Here is a 7,500-nt window from a genome sequence, read left to right on the forward strand (position 1 = left end):
GTTTCTGTGTTTTTGTTTTTTTTTTTTTATAATATGTCCATCTCCACGGATAGTATATACTTAGCAATGTTTTATTAACAGATAAAAATTTAGGCTAAAGGAAATTGTAGTTAGGATTTAAAGAAAAAGGCCCTATTAATGTGTGCCAAGAAAATGTTTTAGATCACTAAGTTTTGGAGGAATTTTGGTTTGTTGTTACTGTTCTTTAGGCTTTAAATATATATCAGCATGATAATAGAATGCTATGTAATAAGGTTGTTGCACCTTTTTTGACAACGAAAACGAGTAACCAAAAATTACTGCTTTTGGAACGAACTTCGTAGCTGTTAGTGAACTGTTGATAATTATTAATTACACATCCACTTTTATATTGTCCAAAACCATAACAAAGATTATCCTGAAATAAAGTTAATGATTGAAAGATGTGTGGCAATGTGAAGCAGTTATTATCTTAATCACCATTATGATCATTATTTCAATGGACGAAAATAAGAAAGTTCAATGGGGGAGGGCACTGAGGGGAATTTTCGAACTGCAAGCATTTTTTTTGTTTTGCCTTATTTTTCCTAAAGAGAAATGTTTTCGGGAAAACCCTGGTAGATCCTTAGAAGAAAAAAAAGTTGAAACAAGAATTTAACCGCGCTACTCTCTTGGCGCGAGATTAGTTCCCTCTCCATCCACTCAAATTGGAGAGCTCAGTTTTACAACTCGAAAAATCTTGCCTTTTTATAGATCTAAGGAAAGAAAGACATTCAGCTTTCGTTAAAATGCATGGGATCAAAAACCATTTCCCATTAGAGTTTTGGAATGTAATTTTTTTCGGAAGACAAAGTGCAGTTACCGGTATACATCTTGTACATCTTTTATTGCGGAAGATAGTAAGGATATTAACCAATGTTTTTTAAAACACTAGCGCACAGCCATTGTTTTGCTCCATAAATCATTTATTTTTCCACGCTCTTGGTGTGATCTTCGTCGCCTTGTTTATTGTCACGCACAAATCGTGCAGCACCTTTAATTGTTGGTGCACCTATAATTCGTGTTTAAACCTCTCGAACGCATATGTCCCCTCTTTATTCCGCAGAGCCTCCCACCAGTCGCCCCTCCAAAGAAATGTGAGCGCGCTTTCTTTCTCTCTCCCCAGCCTCTTTGTGACACAAATAGGCCGCTGCGGAGGAGAGAGTGTATTCAGCCATTTCAAGAAAGGTTGTCGTACAAGAGCGTGAGACCGTACGCTACAATACCGACAGGTTGTATGGGCAACGGTTGTTTGCCTTTGTTTGATCTAAGCTCACAGTTCTAGCCGAAAGGAAGGAGAGTCCATGAACTTGCTTGCTCATGCTATCTCTCTCTATTGCGTTAACGCAAGGAGAACTTCGACCAAGCAGTGGTAAATTACTTTTACCCATAAAGCCATTTGGTATTGTTGCATACCCTTTTAAGCTTTTGTAGGACAAATATCTCGAAACAGTTGTATCCCTATAAAGTGGATTTACGAAGCTACGAAACCTAATACGGATCTATATTTTCAACCGTCACCACCATTTAGTACACCAACGTTGAAGACTATATCATCGGAAAATAAAATTGCGTTACTCGCGGTCCGATAGGAACCAACAGGGTTAGAAGTGTTTCGACGTTTACTAAAAACACGCGCAAGACATAGAATGAAATAGAGATCAAAACTTTGTGAGTGCGACTTCAAGTGTTGCGAGTTCACTCTACCGACGTTCCCGTTTGCCGTTATTTCTCAAACTCGAGGTTTTTAACCCTTTGAATAGTCAAATTGTGTGCTCTTTATCAACAGACGGTGACACTTTTTTTTTAAAGAATAATGACAGCAACAGAGGAAAAAAAAGCTAAAATGCCATTCATTGTCCAATGAAATAAGCTTCCAAAGCACATATAATAAAACTAAATACAACCTAACCTTGGAAAAGGGTGTAGTAAGTCTCCAATGCATTAAAATCGTGCGTTGTAGATCTCATAATTTTGATGCATTGTAAGTGAACTCAGATCCTTACTTCTCACACATCTATTTCCGAAAAAGTAACAGGCAAAGTCAATAGGTTGAATATATTTGAAAAACTAGAGAGGGTGAAGGACCGTGTACTTAGGTATGACATGTATTTATAGCAAAGACCCTTCCGTAAGAAAGAACGCTCAATTTGATTGGTTTACATAAGACATTAAAGGGTCGTCTCACCCAAGATATGTTAATTACATGCGACAGACAGATGTTTTCAAAAGAAGACACCCACCACTACAGCTAATTCATTTCAAGTAAAGAACACGAATCATAATTAAAGGGGCACAAACATGTTTCTATACCTAAAGTAAGTTGTGTAAAACATGGTCTAAGGTCTCTTCGTTACTTCGCTGTAAGGACTTGGAATTCGCTGCCGGAGACGACACGCGCCATGACCGGCACAAGAGAAATTTAAAATTAGATTCCAGACACGCAATTTACATCTAAATTATGAGGTAATCGTATTAGTAATTAGAGTTTTATACCTTTTATGGTGGAATAATCCTCCCCCCCGGGCGGAATGAATTATCGGCCAAGTATCGGTGAAGTATCGGTAGTGTCGGTCAAGTGTCGGTGAAGTATTGGTCATTTATCACATAAACTGCGGTGTTATAAAAGGATTTCCGGCCCTGAGAAAACCTGTAACAACACAAGTGAAAAAATGTCGTATTTTTTCACGTGTGTTGCTCAGCTGCTTACACGTCACTCGCTTTTGGCGCCTCTCGGTCAGGTTGATGAATGAACGGCAAAGCCTTCACGTTGTTTGTCGGAGCTTTCTCAAATTATGGCTGCTAAAACACTAAAAAATCTGTATCGCTGACAGACAATGAGGTAAAAACTTTCCTTGAAGGGGAAGAAAACCAATACACTAAAAGAAAAACCAAAAGTTGCCTATTCAGTGGCTTTGACGTTGGCATTTCTCTCGGCTGAGAATGAAAATCGACCACTGGGAAATTTGCCACTGACCGATTTTGGCCGTTTACCTGAAAGACTTCTTCTGTCGGTAAGGACAAAGTGACTAAATGAGAATTTTCTAAATTGAAAATTACGACCATTGTTGTTTTTTAATCACGATTCAACGTATTTTTCCATCTTAAGAGTCAGTGCCAACGCACTCTACGATTGTTATTCGAGGATTGTCGTTTCATTTATTTTCTTTCATTAATGAAGTCGGCTTTTCTTCCAAGGGCTATTATGTTTATATGATAAAAAAAATAATACATGGTTGCTTGTAGAAATGAAATTTCTCTTCTCGTGTTCAACTCGACATCTCACTCGTGAGCTATCGAGTTAAACACTCGAATAGAAATTCCATATCTACGTGCGCCCATGTATTATTCTCTATGTATCGGTCAAGTACCGGTCATGTATCGGTCAAGTATCGGTTATGTTCGGTTAAGTATCGGTCAAGTGTCGGTCAAGTGTCGGTCAAGTGTCGGTCAAGTGTCGGTCAAGTGTCGGTCAAGTGTCGGTCATGTATTGGTGAGGTAACGGTCATGTATCGCTCGAGTATCGATGGTCTGAGACTATATCGGTCGACTGTCGGCCGATATATCGGTTGACAATCGATTGATAGTCGGTCGACTGTGGACTGATAGTCGGCCTATAGTCGGTCGACAGTCGACCGATATATCGGCCGATGTACTGGCCGATATGTCGACCGAGACCACCTATAGTACACATGATCCGCTTCAGCTTCACAGTAAGGCATTGTTTAACACCTCTTAAGAATCATATATGAAACAAAGCGAAATAACTAAGGTCTCAAATCATTTTCAGACAGACAAATGTTCAGCTCAAGGTAAGTGCAAGCAATTGTTTGCTTCCTCGTTTCCTGTCTCTCTTACGGAAATCAAGACCACTTTCTGAAGAAAAAAAAATTAGGCTTACATATAATAAACAAATAAACAAAACTTGAAAATCAGTGGCAGATTTCCTCAATTTTAAGACATGTGTAGAGTAGCTCCTTGACCTCTGCCAAATGCTGACATTAACTTTCTCTCATTGATATCTGAAAACAAACAGCGGTCCTCACATTCACGCGTACGGTGTGGTTTGGTTTTATTTTATTTTTCCTTTTTTTCCGGCCCCAATGAGAAAAGGTAAAGGTGTATCAAAGTCAAAGGCATGAAATAAGGGATGGAGTGTATCCAGTTTCTGTGTTTAAATACTCAAAACGGTATTGTTAAAGACGCTCAAAAAACAGACTTCAGCGTTAGTCAACGGTAACAAACTTACTGAAATGGGTTCTCATCTTAACTGATAAAATGACTTGCTTTCAAGTTTAACAGATTAAATGGTAGCGACAAAGAGGGACTGTGTAATGTTCTAATGTGTGGAAGCCTTTCCAGTAATTTGAAATATAAAAATAGTTACTTGAATTCATTAAAATCATCAAAAAGCCACAATATTTTCTTCCCTTTGGATTTCCTCTCTTATTTTAGCATTCTTTCCAGATTTAATGAACACTAGCTAATGTAATATAGTTATTACTGATACTGATACTGAAAGTTCCACCGTAATTAAAATTCGAGTAGAAAGAAAATTTCTGCACACCGTTTGGTATCTCGATTTTCGCTCAACTTTCCACAGTACAGGATAGTCCTTTACTGACTGACAAACAAAAAGCATACCGCAACTAGAAACAACCTGAAAAATGTCTCATTCTCATCGTAAACAGTCTTTTCAGTTCTGTGTTTTTATTTCTTAGCGGGCTAATTGGCAAAGTGATTTTAAACGCCGAGAAACTAATGCAAGGTGGTCCAGACTCGCGCCAGCTCTTCCAGAAACACAGCAAGAAATAAACGCAAACAACAAAGCGACAGCGATGTAAACAGCGAAATAAAAATTTAACTGAGCACCGTGGTATTTACATATGACGCGAGAAAGAACTGAACGTAATTACAAATTACATGTATAAAACTGATTTGAACTGACGGGTGGTGACTTTTCATGAGATGAACGTTACCCTTGTTCTATAAAAGCAAAGGAAATATCGCACTTGCTCCGCGAACTAAGGGCGTAAAAAATTCTTAAAACAACACCACAGGAAATTGAACAGAAGAGACATGAATAATGACTACAAATGCAAACCAAGATCATAAAACTTACGTGGTATTGTGTCTCGCAAAGGAAAATTTTAATCTGACGCACAGCTGAACTCAAACCACTTACTTGTTGCTTTGTCATTCTGACACCATCAGGCCACAGCGTGTCCAGGCGAGGAACACTGCTGAAATGTCAGGTAAGAACACTTACTCCTTCACCAAGTGGGTTATTTGACAAGCAGAGCCAGCTCAGGCTAAGAGCCTGGTGCAGAGATCTGGCGATGGCTGCTGCAGGTTTGGCTGTTAAATTGATATTATCGAGTTGTAATCTCTGAAGATTCAACAGGACAAAGAAAATAGATTTAAGACTTATTAAATACAATAAAGATGCAGAAGTAAGTAATTTCTTGTTAACCCTCTCTAATCTGGAATTTAGAACGTTATCCATGACTTCAAAATTAATTGGAATTAAAGCTACCAAAGTGAATTTGTTCATATCTCAGAGTTTCTGAAAGTTCTTTTTCACAGATATGCGATTGAAAAACAAAGAATGCGCATGTTTTTCAGTTTTCTGATATATAGTTAATTCCACTGTTGGTCTTCATGTTCTCCTCAGTTGATAACGATATTCTAAACAGTAGCCAAAAAGCATGGTGTCTGTGAATTTAGGCACTGTACTTGTATGTAATTGTATTTTTATTGAATTGAAAGATAAGTGATATATTACCAGTGCTAAGTTTCTCAGCTAAATCTGTGCGATTAACCGTTTGATGACACAGTGCATTATGTAGGATCTTGATTGTTGCACTTGAGCCATTCTTCTCTTTCCAATGTAGTAACATTTTGTAGGCTTTTTCAGAGCATTCCTTATTTTCATTATCAAACGTCGTTAATTTTGCTTCCTCAATTTTTAGACGACGTCCAACTGGCTTCCATCTTTCGAGTTTCTGCGAAAGCCACTGTAAATCTTCGTCGGTGGGAACTCTTTGCTTAACTAAAAACATAAAGACATCACAGCTAAGTATCAAGATGAGGGGATAGCGAGTAATTCAAGCCATTTTGCTGGATCCACGCATTTTTATTTTACAAAAGCAGGGAAAGGGAAGATGGGGTTGAGGGGGTTGGGGTTTAACGAGCATGCCTATCGGTATGTCTTCATTTTACTTCTTTTCGTTAGAGTTGAGTCACTCGGAGACCACTTTTCATCACGGCGTTTCACCTTTGACCGACGCGAATGTTTAGTAGAACCACCTGCATTATAACAAATGTAAAAGAAAATTTATCAGACCAGATTTTTTGAGCCAACAGATTTATTGTAGCAATGGACCTTTTTCCTTCCTCATGAAACGTCTCCTTATGAATTTGTTTCAAGAACAATTCGCGCCATTGCATTATGTATCCCTACTGTGCATCATTTTACACGAAAAGTCCACGCCCACATACGCGAACAGAAGATATCTTGGTTTTTTTTTCTCAGCTAGTAAGAAAAACTGTCATTGCCACGAAAACGGATTTGGTGACATATCATTTATATCTCTAGTTTGCAATCGAGCGAAAAGCTCTAAAAAACTATTTTTTGTACAATAAGCAACTTGGGTAAAGCCACTCTAAATCTTCGTCGCTAGGAACTACTTGCTTGACTAAAAACATGAAGACAGCACAGCAAGTATCAAGATGAGAGTACAGCGGGTAGTACGTACGATATGTCCTCATTTTACCTGCTAAACGACTTTTTCCTCTCTTCGGAGGTAAGGCGTCACTCGGAGACGACTCTTCATTACGGTGTTCCGCCATTGACCAACGCAAATGTTTAGTAGAACCACCTGCATGATAACAAATGTTAAAAAATCATTAGACAAGAACATATTATTTCAGCCAACAGATTCATTGTAGCAATGGAGCTTTTTCCATTTCCAATGAAAGGTCTCCTGATGAATTTGTTTCAAGGCCAATTTGTGCTATTGCATCATGCATCCCTACTGTGCATCGTTATACAAGAAAATTCCACGCCCATATACGCGAACAGAAGATATCTCGTTCTTTTTTTTTTTTTTTTCAATCAGTAAGAAAAACTGTCATCGCCACGAAAACGGATTTGGCGACATATCATTTATATCTCTAGTTTGCAATCGAGCGTAAAGCTCTAAAAAACTATTTTTCGAACAATAAGCAACTTGTGTAAAGCTACTTTAAATCTTCGTCGCTGGGAACTACTTGCTTGACTAAAAACGTGAAGACAGCACAGCAAAGCATCAAGATGAGAGTATAGCGGGTAGTACGTACCCCATGTATTCATGCCATTTTGCTGGATCCACGCACTTTTATTTTACAAAAGCAGGGAAAGGGACGATGGGGTTCGGGGGTGGGGGGTGGGGGTTAACGGGCACGCCCATAGATATGTCCTCATTTCACCTGCTAAACGAC

General features: G+C 38.5%; 1 long non-coding RNA gene across 1 annotated transcript in view; it reads right to left on the minus strand.

The window, feature by feature from the left end:
- LOC149048739 (uncharacterized) overlaps positions 1-5,403 on the minus strand; it is a 7,730-nt gene extending 2,327 nt beyond the window's left edge. The window contains exon 1 of the long non-coding RNA XR_016185353.1: positions 5,204-5,403. This is a non-coding gene — a long non-coding RNA (uncharacterized LOC149048739). The remainder of the gene's footprint in view (positions 1-5,203) is intronic.
- Positions 5,404-7,500: the final 2,097 nt, after the last annotated feature.

The sequence above is a fragment of the Pocillopora damicornis genome, chromosome 3 (genome assembly GCF_964200805.1).
Source record: "Pocillopora damicornis chromosome 3, jaPocDami1.2, whole genome shotgun sequence".
NCBI classification, from domain to species: Eukaryota; Metazoa; Cnidaria; class Anthozoa; order Scleractinia; family Pocilloporidae; genus Pocillopora; species Pocillopora damicornis.